Source organism: Larimichthys crocea, chromosome III, assembly GCF_000972845.2.
Source record: "Larimichthys crocea isolate SSNF chromosome III, L_crocea_2.0, whole genome shotgun sequence".
Classification (NCBI taxonomy): Eukaryota; Metazoa; Chordata; class Actinopteri; family Sciaenidae; genus Larimichthys; species Larimichthys crocea.
This window is the reverse complement of record NC_040013.1, coordinates 35,518,559-35,534,941: the sequence shown is the minus strand read 5'-3', so window position 1 is coordinate 35,534,941 and position 16,383 is coordinate 35,518,559. Positions and strand designations below refer to the sequence as shown.

Sequence of the window (16,383 nt, the reverse complement as noted above, 5' to 3'; positions counted from 1 at the left end):
ACTTCTGTCTGTCAACTGTAATGCCTGCCTACAAAACCCAACTATTTCAGACTAGTACACATGTTTTAATACAGCTGTTGTACTGACTCCAGGGAGAGGTATTTTTGGGGACATCATTGTTTGAGCCTGTGTGTGGCATGTGCTACTTGCTTTGTGTCTGAGCGCTGTCACAGCATGCTCATCACTGAAGGAAACTCATTGTGACAAGTGGTCTGCTGGTGTTCCGGTAATGGAGGGTAGGTGGGGAGGATGGTGGGTTCACCTTTAACCCTGTTGCCGTAAATCTTTTCTCCCGAGACTTCTTCAGCCCATCACCTCAAATCAGAACATCATCTCGTCCCACCAGGAGGGGGCATAATGAAGCTCATGTCACCTCCTGCTAAAATTTTAAAAATGTTCTGGGGTATTTTCACTGCTATAAATGCTGCTTAAAGTCTAAACACTCTGTGTACTGCATCTGCCACAGCAGGAGGTTACTGCTGTCTATTTTAGTTTGTCTGCGCCTCCTGCAAGCCGTGGGCCGCAGCTGTTTTTATCGAAAACTCGTTGATATATCTGGCTGCCACCATTTTAAATATACTTGTGTATTTTATTTTCCCCCTGACGTGACTCCATAACGACCAAGTCGTTGCCGCTGTATGAAACATAGCTCCATTAAAGCAGAACTGAATGTGAAGACATCACTTTACATCCTCTCCTGAGTTTCAATTTGCCTCTTCACTGCCACATATGAGAACATAATGAGGAGCAAGATAAAGGTGCAGTAGAACAAACAGTAAGAGCTTCAGACGGCGGGTTTACACTCTTCTTAGACAGTAATGGTGATTCGAGGAAATCATAATACTGTAATTTTTCAGATCAATATTGTGATTGTGGTTTAAACTGCTATTATTTTCTATAAATAAAAATACACGCCTGTGTTTGTGGTTTGCATAAACATAAACTTACCTTGTTTCTGCATTGATAAGATAAAAATTACCCTGTTCGTTTGATGCTGACGGACATCCCAAGGTTCAGTCATTTAGACAAAAGTTAACTTCTGTGACCTCACTAGTATTCTATGGAGACATTGACCAATATTTGGCATTTTTGTTAAAATAGTACACTGGTGTCATACCTAAAATTAGTCAATAAAGTACAGAGACCAGACGCCCCAGTTTGTCTAGGAACGTCCTGGTTTCAAACTCAGTGTCTTGAGTCCCAACAAATATTTGTAGAACACTAGAATGTCCCAGTTTTCTCCACAATTAAAGTAATAATTATGATATATTACTTGTTTTTTTAAGCACATACATAGATGTTCATCATGTTTTGTCTCCCTCATTATTACTTAAACTAATAGCCAAACAAATATAACTGTGTCAATCAATCAATGTGTTGTTTGCTGTTGCTGGCCTACGAATCTGATATCATGAGTCAGTCACCAGGTTCAGTAAGGTTTGGGGCTTTATTTGATCACCCTGCAATAATATTCAAACATAATCATGACATTTGAAAGTAGCTCCGCTTATAGTAGTAATGACAAACTGCTTGCAAGTCACATTTGACTATGTGTTGATGACTGACGTCACCTACAGACTGCTTCACAGGACCAGATCCTCGAGATCTCAATTCAAGTGAAAACAATGACATGATGTGTGTAACATTTAGACATCAGCTGTCTGTCACTAGAAATGCCAGGCTACTTGCTATCTTAATGTGGAGAAAGACATTTCTCTAGTAAAAACACTCTTTAGCCTTCTTTAAATTTCAGTTTGCCGTTTAAGACATTGTTAATTATGCAAGTTAAATTACACTCCTAAAATCTGCAGTATCGGTATAAAAATGATTAACAGTTCAGCCCTAGGCAACAGGAAAAAATGTACCCCATCGTATATTTTGTAAGCCACAAACAGAAGCGTTTATGTATAAAGATTATGTTGACAGGTTTGTTGACTACAGTTCAGACTGAAGCTGTGTAAGCCTTCTCAGCATTACTGGGCAGTGTGGTGGTGGTGGTGGTGGAGTGGGGGTCCCTTACTGAAGACCCATAGCGGGAATGGAATGTGTGAAACATTATGAAGATGTCATCGCCCATTCAGTGCAGGGAACCCTGGAGATTTTAAATGATATTTAATACTCGTCTCCCATAGTGTACTGGCCTGACATTAACCTAGATGAAGCATCTGTGTTTAAGGATAGGACCTGTTTATTCTGCACACTCCACGCTCGGTATATTCCCTTGGGTTTCTCGTAGTACAGGAGTATTTTTGGTGCCAGTGCACTTTCCAGGCACCGTTCCAAAATGCTTCACATTTCTATGTTTGGATTACTATAGACCTAAAGAGAACCAATTATACAATTTATCATTATTAAAAAAAAGAGAGCAACTAATCATATCCCCCACTTAGTTTAATGTCATGATTCATTCTTCTTTAAAAAGGAAAACAATTGCACCCGAGGCAGCTTGTTAAACCATAAAGGTATAATTCTGTGCAGTCATCATATGCCATGACAATAGCATTTTCTCACACTGTACAATTAAATGTCACATTGGTAAAATCAAAGACATAATTTACTTTAAAAGCCTGCAGTGTGCAGTACATTAGCATTTTAACTTTCACACCATGAGAAACTGAGACTGTGTGGACCCTGCTGATCAAATTAGGTAATGTCACTGATCAGCACACTGGAGAAAAAAAAACGGGTTATCAATACCAAAAGTATAAATTCCAAACATGCCAGGAAGGATCTTCAATTACAGTATAGACATGCAGGCGAGCTGAGTGTGCTTAAAAGGTTTTACTTCCGATTGTTGGATCAAATGATGTGTCACAGAAAATATACTAACGCATTAGGGTGTCATTTGAGTTGAAAATGATAGCAACTAAACAACCAAGCCAGAACTTTAAAAAAAAAAAAAAAACTCTCCACCACAGCATCGCTATCCCCTGATCCTGTTGACATCCTGTCAACTGGGCTGAGAGATATGTGTCAGCTAACAGTATGTGTGTTTATTCTGAGGGTGTCAACTCAAAAATGTGCAAACGTTACTGGACAAATGACAGATTTGTGGTAACAGTCAGAGTCAGCTACACTGCACATGTCACCTTTATTTCACTCTTATCTTGGACAGATTCACTTACATTGCATACCATTGTTCTACCTAACTTGTCCCCTACTCTGCAAGGTAATCTCTGGATAGATACCACTAGACTCCATCTGACAAACTGCCCCCACCTTCCAGCCTTGCTGCTTTCTGAGGTGTCACATATCCACCACTTGCTCGTGTTGCTAAAGGCAGTAGGAATGATTTGGCTAGAAATAGCAGTGTCACATGAGCGTGTGCAGTGACCAGTCAGCCAGCTGCTCATCCTTACATGGAGGCCTGCCCTAACTGTACAATCAAACACAAACAGGCAGTAGCATTATCAATACAACAGCATGGACAAGTGTAGGCAGGTTGACCATTTATCTCTGAGGCTTGTCATGCCCTTTACCACACTCCGATGTAAAACTATGAGAGCTAAGTTAAAGAATGGACACGTGAGCTCACACCTGTTCAAACATCGTGAACTTTCACACACAGGAAAGAAACCCAGAGCCCCTTCTCATCAGAAAACAATGAAAAATACATGCCTTGTTTATAAAGTTATGTCTGTAATGTCCATTAATAAATAAAATATTTATTATTTATGTTTACTTTGAAATCACAGACTTGTCTCTATCAAACTCCATGAAAGTGCATTTTTCCAGATCAGCTCCTTCACAATGGCTTCTTGCCATTAATCGTGAAAAAACAATAAACAATAAGCTATCTTGTTTTCATCGATCCTCCCACTCATAATTAAGCAACACAAAAGGGGAGAAGCAATCTATGCTGGCAATTTTTCTTAAAAAATAATTATGAATAAAATGTCAACATTGTGCAGAGCACCCACGTGACTTTTTGCCAGCCCTTTGCTGGGTAACTCTCTGGAAATTTTGAGGCCATTTATAGGTAAAAAGGTCTTAGATTTGTATCCACAAAACACAGAAATGACAAAATGTATCATTAATCTGACCTGACAGATTATCTCAAATGCCAAGAATAACTTTTCCCATGCCTCTCCTCTGTATTTCCTCAAGCACTTTTCCTTTAGAAGTTTTCCAAGTCCCCAAGCTGACCTCAGGTCTTAGTGGCAAAATTATGACTCATTAAAGTCAAGGAAGCCATAGGTGTTCCTGCACAAATGTACTTAAGTGAGAGGAACAGGAATATAATGTCCATTCTGCCTCCCGTAAATAAAACCACAATGCCACACAGTTCAGCAGTTAGCTTGTCATTAGCATAGTTAACACCAGGCCAGAACCCAAACAAGAGACACTCTGTGTGACAACGCTTTGATACAGACCCTGACGCTTACAGAAGGCCGCCAGAAACACTAGAAAACTGCTGTCATGGCCTGAGTGGAGAGGACAAACACAGGCAACAAAAAAAAAAACACACAATAGGTCAGAGAAAACGATGCAGCTCGCACAAACAGTCACACGCTAACTAGGGTAATAAATGGCTAATTGTTTGTGTAAGCTGATTTTCCTTTTTACGGGAAGAATCTAGAGTTTTTGTTTTTAAGGAAGCCATAACTTAGAAAGAATAAAGAACAGAGGCTTTCTTTTATGCGTCATCCTCCAAAATCTAAGTAAGGGTGTCTTGCTTCAAAGCAACCCAGACTACAAAACTACCACGAAAGCCTATGCCCGCCAGCACGATTAAATAACTGAGTCAATGCTAGCTGTAAGTGCTGATATTTGTCAAGAAGACAGACGAAACCTTCAAAAATACCACAATCATTCTGTGAAGACATGTTGGTAAAAGGAAATCAGAGCATTATGGGCTATTATGTCTCACTTTTGGGTCAGAGAAGAATGCAGGCCTACGTGATGGTGGTAACAGGAAGACAGAGAAACATTACGGGATGCCAACATTTTTTATCGGTTGTAAGCTCGCCTCAAAACAGGAGTTCCCTGAAACCAGCTGCATACATATACATGTACACGCCACAAATATTTAAGTGTATAAATGCGGCCTCAAGTATTTTTGTGTGCAGAAAACGGATTAAATATGGAGACTAAACTCAACCAGTGGTTGTAAAGTAGTCTAATTAAGAGCTGAAATGGTTTTAATGGTGCCCTGACCCTGAAGCAATGATGAAATTAAATCATCAAGAGACTCACGGAACTAAGATGTCTCAAAAACTGCAAGTCTGAAAGTTTGTACCGTTTGTTTTTGTCGTCTTTCTCCATCACTGATGGTTAGCAGCTTGCTTACGTAATGTGTGCTCTTCTCAGTTTTTTTTTTTTTCTACCTTTGCATGCCAACCTTTCCTGTTCTCTTCTGTCCAGTATTCTCGCTTTGACTTTTAATATATATAAAAAAAAAGAAAAAAAAAGACTCGTTATTGGCTCCACATGATCGGTGACAGGCTTAACCAGATTTTCAACAATAACACAGATTAAGCAATGCTTCTACCAGCGGACACGCAGCACACTCACGCACAGACACAGCACGGAGATTCCCACTCTTTCTCTGCTATCATGTGATGTTGCCATGGCGAAGGAGGGCTCAGACATAACAGTGCGATTGTACTCAGAGGGCGAGGTGGGCCGATCAGAGAGACAGACTGTTCTCTGACTGTGACACTGCCAGCCCTGATGCCAACTGCCCTTCCACCCACAGAGACGCAGACACACCCACTGGCAGAAGGGCCAGCCTGCACGGGGCCCTACCGTCATGGAAACCAGAGCAGACTCCAGTGCATTTTCCATACACTTCATCCCCCTCATGTGGATACGACCAAGACCAAGGTCATGTCTGGTCTTTTGTTAGAAAATGTGAATTCACTTCTGAATTCTCTCAGCACTTGAGAGAACATAAATACATCCATCAGTCGTACCAGCTTTTGTGTTGCGCTGTGGGGCAGCAGCTAACTAACAATTTGAATCACTGATTAATAGCTGCAGTTATTTATTAATTATTCAACTGTTATTCAGTCTGAATAACACATCTACAGCCATGCAAGCTCTACTGTACACAGTGATGCTTACGGCTCAACGCTAAAACATCCTAGTTTAACATTTTAGCATGTTAACCTTTGCTGAATAAATACAAACTACACCCGATGATGATGTGAATGTCATTAATTTTGCAGGCATTTGGACACATCCTGTGGTTTATTGGTGGTGCTAAAGGGCAAACAGAATTAGAAAGCTGCACACTCACAACTCTGATGCTTTTATTTCAGATAAGCTTAACATATCGGCAATCTGCCTTCTGCAGGATAAAATACAGCAGTCACCTGACTGGCATTTAAACCAACAGGGGCAGGTGCTACAAATGAGAGCTATCAACTTCAGAAGCCAATCCAGACTTGAAACCAAACAAGTCTGCTCAAGGAAAAGTCAGGGGATCAAGATCATTACGCGTCATCCTCTGGGGATTATGAAAATATGATCAAATAGTCATCTTAATCCATCTGATAATTGCTAAAATATTTCAGTCTAAACAAAAGCACTTCCAAATATTGCTCATGCCACTGGCATCACTAAAAATGTCAACAAAAAAGTGACAATTTCCAAGAGTCTAAAATTAGATCCTCAGATTGCTTGTTTTGTCTGACAAACAGTCCAAAGCAAGAACTAAGACTGATAAATAAGCTGATATTAGCATATTACAGATATAATTGTAGTGGTGCATGTTGGGCAATAAGTGCGAGAATGTCAAACATGTCCAGCGTTATTTAAAAAACTGTCTCCTACTTTGTAGGATAAAAATACAGATAATAGTATATTGGCTTTAAAGATCCAGTCGAGCTATAGAGATATAAACCAGAGGCAGTAAATTCTCATACTTAATATTTTGTGGAATTAAATCTTCTTTAAAAAACATTTATCAAAATTAAAATTGTTGTCTCCTATCAACTATTTAAAAATCTGGCTTCAGACTTCATCTCTGCAATCATGTATCACACTATGTAGTCTGAATCTTCATGACACATGACTCTTCTCGGGTCTAACAGTAAACACAGCATAGACAAAGAGAAAAAAAAAGGCACACCATGCATAGAGTGAGTCAGTGAAGTAATGTGGTGTGACCTGCCTGCTCATGGAGGACATTCTTGTCACGGTGAATGAGGCCTAAGGTGAATTTAACATTGACTTGGAATTGAAGGTGGAGTCACAAACGGTAGCGAGTTCTCAGAAACTGTCGTGCACGTGTACAGAGAGAGAACACCTCCACGAAAAAAAACTGGTCTGGCTCTTTCAGCATCTTGTTGAACATGAAAACATTACACAATGCACACATACATACTTCTTCCATGCATGTAAACAGCTCATCCCCCTCCCCTCCTCTACTGACAGTCGGCTTCAACCCAGAATGTCCAAAACACAAGCTAAAGCTGCCTAACATAACTGACGTTTAAATATGTCTGTTATGAAGCGTTTGCACGCATGGGTTCATGTCAAAGAGAGACTCTATTGACAGTGTGGTCTAAGCTGTGGCTGCACCCTGGCAATTTAGTGTGAGTCACTCAAGACTTGATTTGTTTAGTTTTTTGCTCAAGAGGGTTACACTGACAAAGCGCAGGTCAAAGTACAAAAAAATATAAATTAAATCTGTCTTTATTGTCTCTGTGAATGCACCTTAATTCCACAAGATAGTGATAAAGAACATTTAATTAAGGGCCAGTCTGCCAAAGCTGCGTCACTACTGCACTACTGCAACTCAACACAGAACCTTTACTGAAATCATACAGCTCCCAATTTGAGATTAAATATTAAACTGTGTTTAATTGTTTGTGCAAGACAGTTTTTATTAATCACTTTTTAAAAGTACTACAAATAGCATATCTAGAAGAAGAAGAAGATATACTTTATTAATCCCTCAATGGGGAAATTCTTTTTTCACTCTATTTTTTATTTACATTTTATTTACATGCATTTTAACCCGGACACACACATGCAGTACAACGGCATAGACATGCAAATGTGGAGAGAGATGGTGGAGTGATGGGCAGCCAGCCAGACCAGCGCCCAGTGAGCAGTTGGGGGGGGGTCGGTGCCTTGCTCAAGGGCACCTCTGCAGTGCCCAGAAGGTGAACTGGCACCTCTCCAGCTACCAGTCCACCTTCCATATTTTTGGTCTATGTGGGACGGTTCCCAAGCCAAGTCCCTATGGACTGAGCTACTGCCGCCCCTAAGGTATAAACATGGGTGCGAGGAGCTAAAACATAAATTCCTTTTCCCATTTTATTATTACTTAAGCATGCTTCATAGGGATGGGAGAGGTTGGTGATGACCTTATCATAGACGCTGGTCAACAGAAGCCCCGCACTGTGCACACTCACATGCTCGCATTAAGCATCAAGGTGTGTAAAAAAATAAGGAAGTTTTTAATCTGTGTATCTTATCATCACACACTTTTATATCTGTTCTATAATTTTTATGGCTAGACAACATTCAGCTATCAGTGTATTTCCAGTTTATGAGTCCCTGTTGTGTAAAGCTCTGTGAGCTCTGATGTTTCATTTTCACAGCAAGACTATTTAAAACGAGGGGAAATAAGTTAGAGAAAAACAGGTCCATTCTTTCTCACTCTTTCTTATCATCATATGCAGATTAATCATTAACTCGCAAAACCCTTGAATGCTATGTGCTTCCCCTGCATGTGTGGCCATAGGATAAGATACCTCTAGAGTGAAGTATGCGCAGTACAAAAAGAATATGACATGAAGACTGAATTTGACATATGCTGGTTGAAATAACAGGAACACATGACAATAGCACCATCCATAACACCTGTGACGCAATAAATACTAGGGCTGCATTACAACAGTAAAAGGTAACTGAGTACAATCACCTGTATATCATACGTAGTGTAAATCTGAGGTACTTTCACTTGAGTATTTTTATGCTACTTATTCCTACAACCCATTTTAACAAGAAATATTGTACTTTTACAATATGCATTTATTTCACTATAGTAAGGAGTTATTTTACAAATTACAATACACTGCTATTGATTCAATTACACAACAATAAGTGCTAAGTTATTGTAAAATCAGTGCCACCCGCTTCAGCTACAACAGTAAAATGCTGCTTACATATTCATGCAACAGTAATTACAAACTAATAATAAAATATACACTAGTGTACCACTCAGAGTGAGTACTTCAATGTTTTAACTTGTAATCAAGAACTTTCTAATTAAAATAGACGTGTTTTGCCCAGAGTTCTTGTTATTATTACCGCCCCTGTGCGATGACTGTGCTCCTGTGTTTGTTGGAAAATAGTTATCTGTCACTGCGACAAAGGAAGAGGCTCGCCCTGAAAAAAAAGTTGGTGGGGCCTCGGTATAGCAGGAACACACTGTGCACTATCTGCAGATACATCTCTGTAAGTAAACACATCAGATATGTTTCCATGTGATGTCTGTTTGCAATGATTACACCACCCACCCTCAAATAAAGTTGAACCCACTGCTTGAAGCTCATGATGGAGACTTTAGGAAGTGACCTGGGGGACCTGGAAAGGCTAGTCCCAACTTCTTATTGTTATTGGGCAAACAGGCTGTGGAGCAGTAGTGGCAGTGCGCATGCACAGACCCGCCTTGTTGTCAGTGTCTGCTCTGCACACGGAAAGCTCAACAGAGTGAAATGAACTCGCGTGATTAACAGCAAAGTAATTAGACCCTGGTTGAAAGCAGCTCTATGGTCCAAATGCTCGCCTTTTCTTATGCTTTCCTAGTCTCCCCATACTGGTTCAGACCGGTGGACAGGCCACCAGACAGCGTATCCTAATCGGCGCTATTGTGATACTCTCTCGGATGTGGAGTCACACACGTGTAGCTGCTCCATTCACTCATTTAGTTGCGTGCGAGCAGTGGCAACAGTATCAGGAGCACGCAAACACCAAATGTTGCGTTAAAATGCAGTATTTACAATGTTTCCTGTCAGTGCGTCATTAAATCAAGCCCGAAGACTGAGCGGCAGCAGCTGATAGATGCACAGACATTTGGATTTTTACGCGGTGTTCACACTTACCAGGCCCGTTTCTCCTTAAAAATGTAGCCCACAGGGACGCTCAACCACAAAGAAACGCGTAATGAAAGTGACCAAACCAGACACAAACACCACGTCGAAGGGAAAAAGACACGAGGGCAGCGTTGTTGTTTTTTTTCTTCCTTTGCCAGACAAAATGTACTTACCAACGAAATTGGACACCACAAGAGGGGGAAATGTGCCGTTCCTCTCCGCCTCCACGCCTCTATCTCCGTCTGTATTTTCCCAGAACCGTTCTCCTCCGTGGGTTGCGTCGAAAATGTCACAGATTCCAGCAGTGGCCGTCGTCCCCACCGGGGGAATGGTTGTCCTAAGACTGCGGCTGACTCATACGACCATGTTGCCCCTGCTGCTGCTGAATGTCGCCTGCTACTGCTGCTCTCATCCGGGCGTTTAGGGATTGAGCCGTCGACTCTGTACGCTCCTGAGGATGACAGCTATGGGATGAAGGAGGGAGGGAGGTAGAGAGAAAGAGAGAGGGGGGAGGAGGGTTAGTGGTCAGTCTGTTGAGGGCATGGTGAGACCATATAGGGGGGGAGAGGGGGACAACACATTTAATAATATTAATGTGTTTGGAGATATCTCTGATTGCGTCTTAAGTCTGATTTTGATATATGTACAGTCACCGACGGCTATTTATTCCCAAGTGTCTCCCTTAGAAATCAAAGAAAGACAACTCAGTGTGCAGTGTACCTTCAGATCTACACTGGCCTGGTCTCTCTCTTTACATAGTCTGTCTTTCATTGAGGGTTATTTCAGTGGGTGAGACGGAGAGGGCCCGTGCCAAGCGCAGAAATCCGTCATGGCTCTGTCAAATTAAGAGTTATATGACCTGAATTTCGATTGCCCTCGCCCTTATTTTACGCCCCAGAGGTTAAAAACGTGGTCTACGCATGAGGCTTATGATCACTGTGCCGTTTAATCCGTCAAAATGTTGCCTATCTATTATGGCTGTGGCCACGTGCGCAAGGCATAAGTGTTACGTAACCAGCCCAGCCAGTCAACAACAGTGGGTGGGAGACAGAGGAGGAGGGGTCGTTTGGAGGGTAATTAAACCATGATATACCTTCACAGCATAGAGCCAAGGTAGATTGTGTTCCTTAAAAAAATCCCCAAAAGTGGCTTCAACCTGTAATAGAAAACTAGTTTGAAACATCCCATTTAAAGTTTTCTGACAATATGAGCACTGTGTGTGTGATCCTAGCAATAATTTCCCTTTTTGAATTGTATAAGTGCTGTTTCTTGTTGAGACATGACTGCTCCATTCATCCACTGGTAGGGTGGAACAACTGACTCTTACTTACTCTATAGCCTACAAGAGTTTCACCAACGCCTAGCTGGACCAACCTCATTATTCCACATCAGACTTTACAGCTATATAAATGTTCCCAACCTACACAAAACCACATATTACCAGACAACACAAAACAGTATTAGTTAGCCTGTTGGCCAACTCTCTTTACATGCACTTAAATCCAACAGGGGCTTTTCATGTCATCCTAATCCTGTGAAATCTTGTAAGGGTCTGAGAGAAGATTTACTATTGTGATCTTTTAATGCTCACCCCAGTAAGGATAAAATAACAAATTGTGTATTTAAATGTTAACATTGGGGTTTTTAAACATTACATTATTTTTTAAAGCGCACTGGTCAACTCTTAGAAAAAGAAAAACACAGTGTCAGGGGAATAGATGACCAGGGGGAAAATGGAGTGAAACAAAGCTAAATGAATATGAGTTATGGAAAGGGAAGTTTGTTGATGTTATTGTGTTGACTTTTATGTCATTGAAATTCAACCTGGAGTTCCCCTATCACTGTTAATGACTGATAAAAACTGTATAGAGACTGTGCTGACAGTAACCAGAAGGCTACCACACTACGTGCCACATCAAAAACTGCCCTGGGTCAATGACCTATAGTGTGTACAGTATGTGATTTAATATAATTAAGGACAACAGCTGGCTAATTTTCAACTGCAGAAGAGATGTGCTGGTTTACAGATAATAAGATAGCAACAGCAAAAGAATAAGCATTCTAAGGATAAGGCACAAGCCATGCAGAGCAACAGCAAAATAGTAATAATCCAACAACAATATCCCCAAATCAGTATGATTAGGCACGCACAGTCAAGCTACTGATACTGATTATAGGCAAGCATACAGAGCAACAATAAGGTATAAATAATATATGACAATCATAATGTTGTTTGTGATACAATGTTAAAAGGTGCAGTTGCAAGTTAGTAAAATGGTATTGGTAATATGATACACCTAACACATAAGCCATGCAGCACAGAGTTGTAAGACACAGCTATGGAAATGTTTCAAAACCTCAATCCAGAATTGTTTCAGACTTGTACACGACCAGATTACATTAATAAAGATTGCTGGAGCTTGGTTACGCCAATGACAGGATGAATCTGATTAAAGACGGCAAAACTAGTTCTTTTGAACTGCATTAAACTGTGTCCAACACATGTTGGAGGGAGGTTGCATGGATCTTTTCTATGGACCTTCCTCTCATGGTCTCACCTGTGATCTTCTCATCAAAGTAATGCTTCCATTTATGAAGACAATCTGATTTTACACAAAGAACAAGAGTTTATTTTCTTCACTGAAGTGGTAGCAACCCTGTTCAGAAGCTTTTTCACAGCAGCACCTGTCACCCAAACACTTAAAGGGTCAACATCTTGTGCCTCAGATGTACTGTCTGCTCTCTAGCAGTCACACAACAAATATCACAGCTTCGTCACAGTTACGGGAAATTGATCCATTTTATTTGTGCTTTCCTGGAGTCTTCACATACCATGTTGTTGTGTTCCGGTTTGCAACTGTACTATTTACTGTACAGTCCGTGTTGATACAATAAACAGCTCATATCAGAAAATCTGAAAAGTTTCAAATATAGCTGTTATGCAACAGGTCACATGCATGTTTCTTTGTGCTATGGGTGTTTTTCGTCGGCTACTGAAATACATAATAATCATTATCAACAGCATTGTTATTTTGCTCTTTAAGAAGGGGAAAAATGGAGTAAGGTACTTAACCTATGGATTGGTAAGCAGACCATGTAAAAGCCATCAATTAGGTAAACTGCAGCTTAGCTTTTGTCACACAGGATAATGTGTGCATTCTTTATTAGTCTCGTGTCAAGGCAGGCCTGGTTGGGAGTGGTGTTTTCCACATTTTCTGAATACACTCCCACCACTCAAACAAACCTTTACTTGAAATGTGTCATTATAATCTTTAGGGCTTCATAAAAATCAACAACTTGCTGTCATGCTGCAGCGATATGAACAGCTAAAACCAGCATTATGATTCAGAATTAAGTGATACTGTACTTACTTTTTCAATCTGTATTTTAGTTTTTATCAGTTGTTCTTTTCATCGCCCTCTTTCTGTACAAATTGTCATTTAACTTTTGTAACACCCATATGCTGGAATCCAATTACATAACCCACACTACTATGAGCAAGATTGTTTAGTCCTTACTTGTGCAGTTACCATAGTGTCAGATTCTGTATATATGTTGCTTACCATGGTGACTGTAAAGATAGCCGACTCATGTTAGTTTGCTCACAAGCTGCATGAAGTGATTGGCAGCACAACAAAACCGAAACACACACACACAGCAACGTTAGCATTCATATGGAGTTGTGTTTCTGGACACCTGATGAATGTCCAATATTCACTTTCTTTTCATACATGTCTACCTCTTGTTACATCTTTGATAAAATATTAAACACTGACAACAATATCCACTTTTCTGCTTGTGTTTTGTGTTCCAGGATAGGGGAATAGACAGGATATCAGTTTCATTCTGAAATGTCAAAGTCATGTGCTCCCACCAAACACCTAACAAGCATCTATCCTCTTAGTATCATATGAATGTAATTTGTAGGACACAGTGTAAGTGCTGAAGTGACATGTGTTCCCATGGCCCCATGATGTTTAGTCCTGCCCCTATTTTCTAAATTACCTTCAGCAAGCTTCAGGCCATAATCCTGTTTCTTTCTTTTTTTCTTGGTTTGGACTTTTTCATTATTTGCTTCACATGATCTTTACATCCAACTGGATGCTTATTTTTGTTCTCTCTATCTGAGATTTCAAGCATTTTAAATGGACCCTACACATTAAATATTTGCTGCCATCTTGTGGTGAAACTGGACATAGCTTGACATTTACTGCTTTTCATTGTTGGTTATCACTTCATCTACTGTACTATACATATGGCTGAAGTTTGATTTACTCTTAAATCTGCAGCTATGAAGTGGGAACACAAATAGAATTGTAGCAATGTGTAAATGTATCTCCAGTGTTTGTTTTATATGTATACACTGTATATATAAATACATGTACAGAAGATGTATCTTGATTGTTTCATCTGTAAAAACAGTGTAAAAATTACAATTGCAGGATTATGGGCTCAGTGGCTTCCTGAGATGAATTAATGTTGATTGTAAACTAACAGGGTTAGCTGTTCCCCTGTGTTTCCATTGTTCATGTGAAGCTAAGCTGACAGACCTCAGAGCGGTATAGAGCTCTTTGTCTAACTCTCAGCAAGAAAGTGAACATATTCCTCTAACTTTTACATTTTATTTGTGTATTCTAACTTGTCAAACTCTAACCTGTGTCCTTTAAGTGGTATCACTCCAATTTTGGATGCTTGATGTATCCAAAAAATAATTTTATCATCAAAAGGTATCATCTGCCTTTCTTTCCCACACCAAATTGCGCATAATTTCCCGAAAAGGTAAACTAAAACTTGCTGAATTTGTTCTGGGCTGCTCTATTAGTGCTGGCATTGAAAAGCTTCTCTTGGTTCACCACTCAGCAAAGGATCTCCCCAAGCATAGCCATATTGTTAATCTGCACCAGTTCATTGTAATAGCACACACAATTACAACACCAGATTAGCTTCTAAAGGTTTTTATTGTGGTACCCAGCCCAAGGACCAGTGCATTAAAGAAACTGTAATTTACAGAGCTACAAAGCTAGAAAGCTAGAAACTCAAATACCTTACTCCCTAATACTCCCTCCTTAAGAGACTGAATAGTCGGTGGTATAACTGTGTTATTTCTTTCTCTTCACATGAGTTGCAGATTTTTTAAAGCGTCATCTATATAGATTTTTTTCATCAAAATGTATGTGCAGTCTCAACAATTAGGGACAGTTATGATTTGTATATGAATGTAAGCTTTAATATATTAATGGAATAATATTTATTATATAATGTGTCATGTATTGTATGTTTGGTGTGGACTCCAGGAAGGTTAGCTGGTTGCCATGGCATCCTTTAAAGGACCAGTGTGTATAGTTTAGTGCAGCGTAGTTGCTGATTGCAACTTCGACACCTCACTCTGTCCTTTCTGGCATGGAGGAGAAACTATGGTGGCTGTGAAACACACAAAAAAATGTAGAATGCTCTATCTAGAGCCAGTATTTAGCTTGTACGGGCTGTAGATGTATGCAGATATAAAAGGCTCATTCTTAGGTAACAAAAACATCCATCCATCCATTTCCTGTAACCACTTATCCTTGTCAGGGTTGCGAATGGCTGGAGCCTATATCAGCTGGCATTGCGTGAAAGGCGGAGTAAACCCAGGAAAAGACATATAGTCAGACAACCATTCACATTCATACCTATGGGTAATTTAAAGTCACTAATTAACCTATTAAGCTGCATGTCTTTGGACTGTGGGAGGAAGCTGGAGTACACAGAGAGAACCCACAAAGACACAGGGAGAACGTGCAAACTCCACAAAGAAAGGCCTCAGTCAGGGTTTTAAAAAACAGGAGCCTTTTTGTTGTGAGGTGACAATGCTAACCACTAGTTCTTATTTACAGGTGATTTTACACTAATGCACTGTTTCCCAAACTACGGTATAAGTACTACTGTTGGTACATGGCCTGTGCCTGTAGTGGTACTTGGAGCAATCTGTAAAATATTCTTAAAAATTGAAATAATTATTCAAAAAACATATAATACTATCAAAATACTACCAATTTCCTCAAACCTGAAATGTTTGCTTTCAATATCCTGCTACGTAGTCACGTTCTTGCGCATGCATGAGCTCAGATGTGACAAAAAGATAGTGAGCAGAGGTGAAATAACTAGTTCAAAAACTTGTGGCTCCAAATGGAAAATAAATGGAATAAATGTACCAATCAGGAGTACCGCTTTCCAACAATTTATCTCTGGTTCCTGAACCAGTTTCATTCAGGATTCAACAGTCAACAATAAATAATCTTCCTATTAGTAATAAACCTGCGTCCTGTGTAAATTGTCTGCAAAGGGTCAGCCT

General features: G+C 40.0%; 1 protein-coding gene across 5 annotated transcripts in view; it reads right to left on the bottom strand.

Annotated features, from left to right (window-relative positions):
* slc20a2 (solute carrier family 20 member 2) overlaps positions 1–10,910 on the bottom strand; it is a 44,530-nt gene extending 33,620 nt beyond the window's left edge. Inside the window, exons 1-2 of one of the 5 annotated variants that reach the window (XM_027277389.1) lie at positions 10,773–10,910; positions 10,226–10,516 (exon numbers count right to left, since the gene is read on the bottom strand). The gene's annotated coding sequence lies outside the window, so the exon portion shown is untranslated. Of the gene's footprint in view, positions 1–5,514; positions 5,540–10,061; positions 10,143–10,225; positions 10,545–10,772 lie in introns of those variants that run through there. The other 4 variants (XM_010735956.3, XM_010735955.3, XM_019266080.2 and 1 more) reach the window with 4 other exon arrangements.
* Between the last annotated feature and the right edge of the window lie 5,473 nt (positions 10,911–16,383).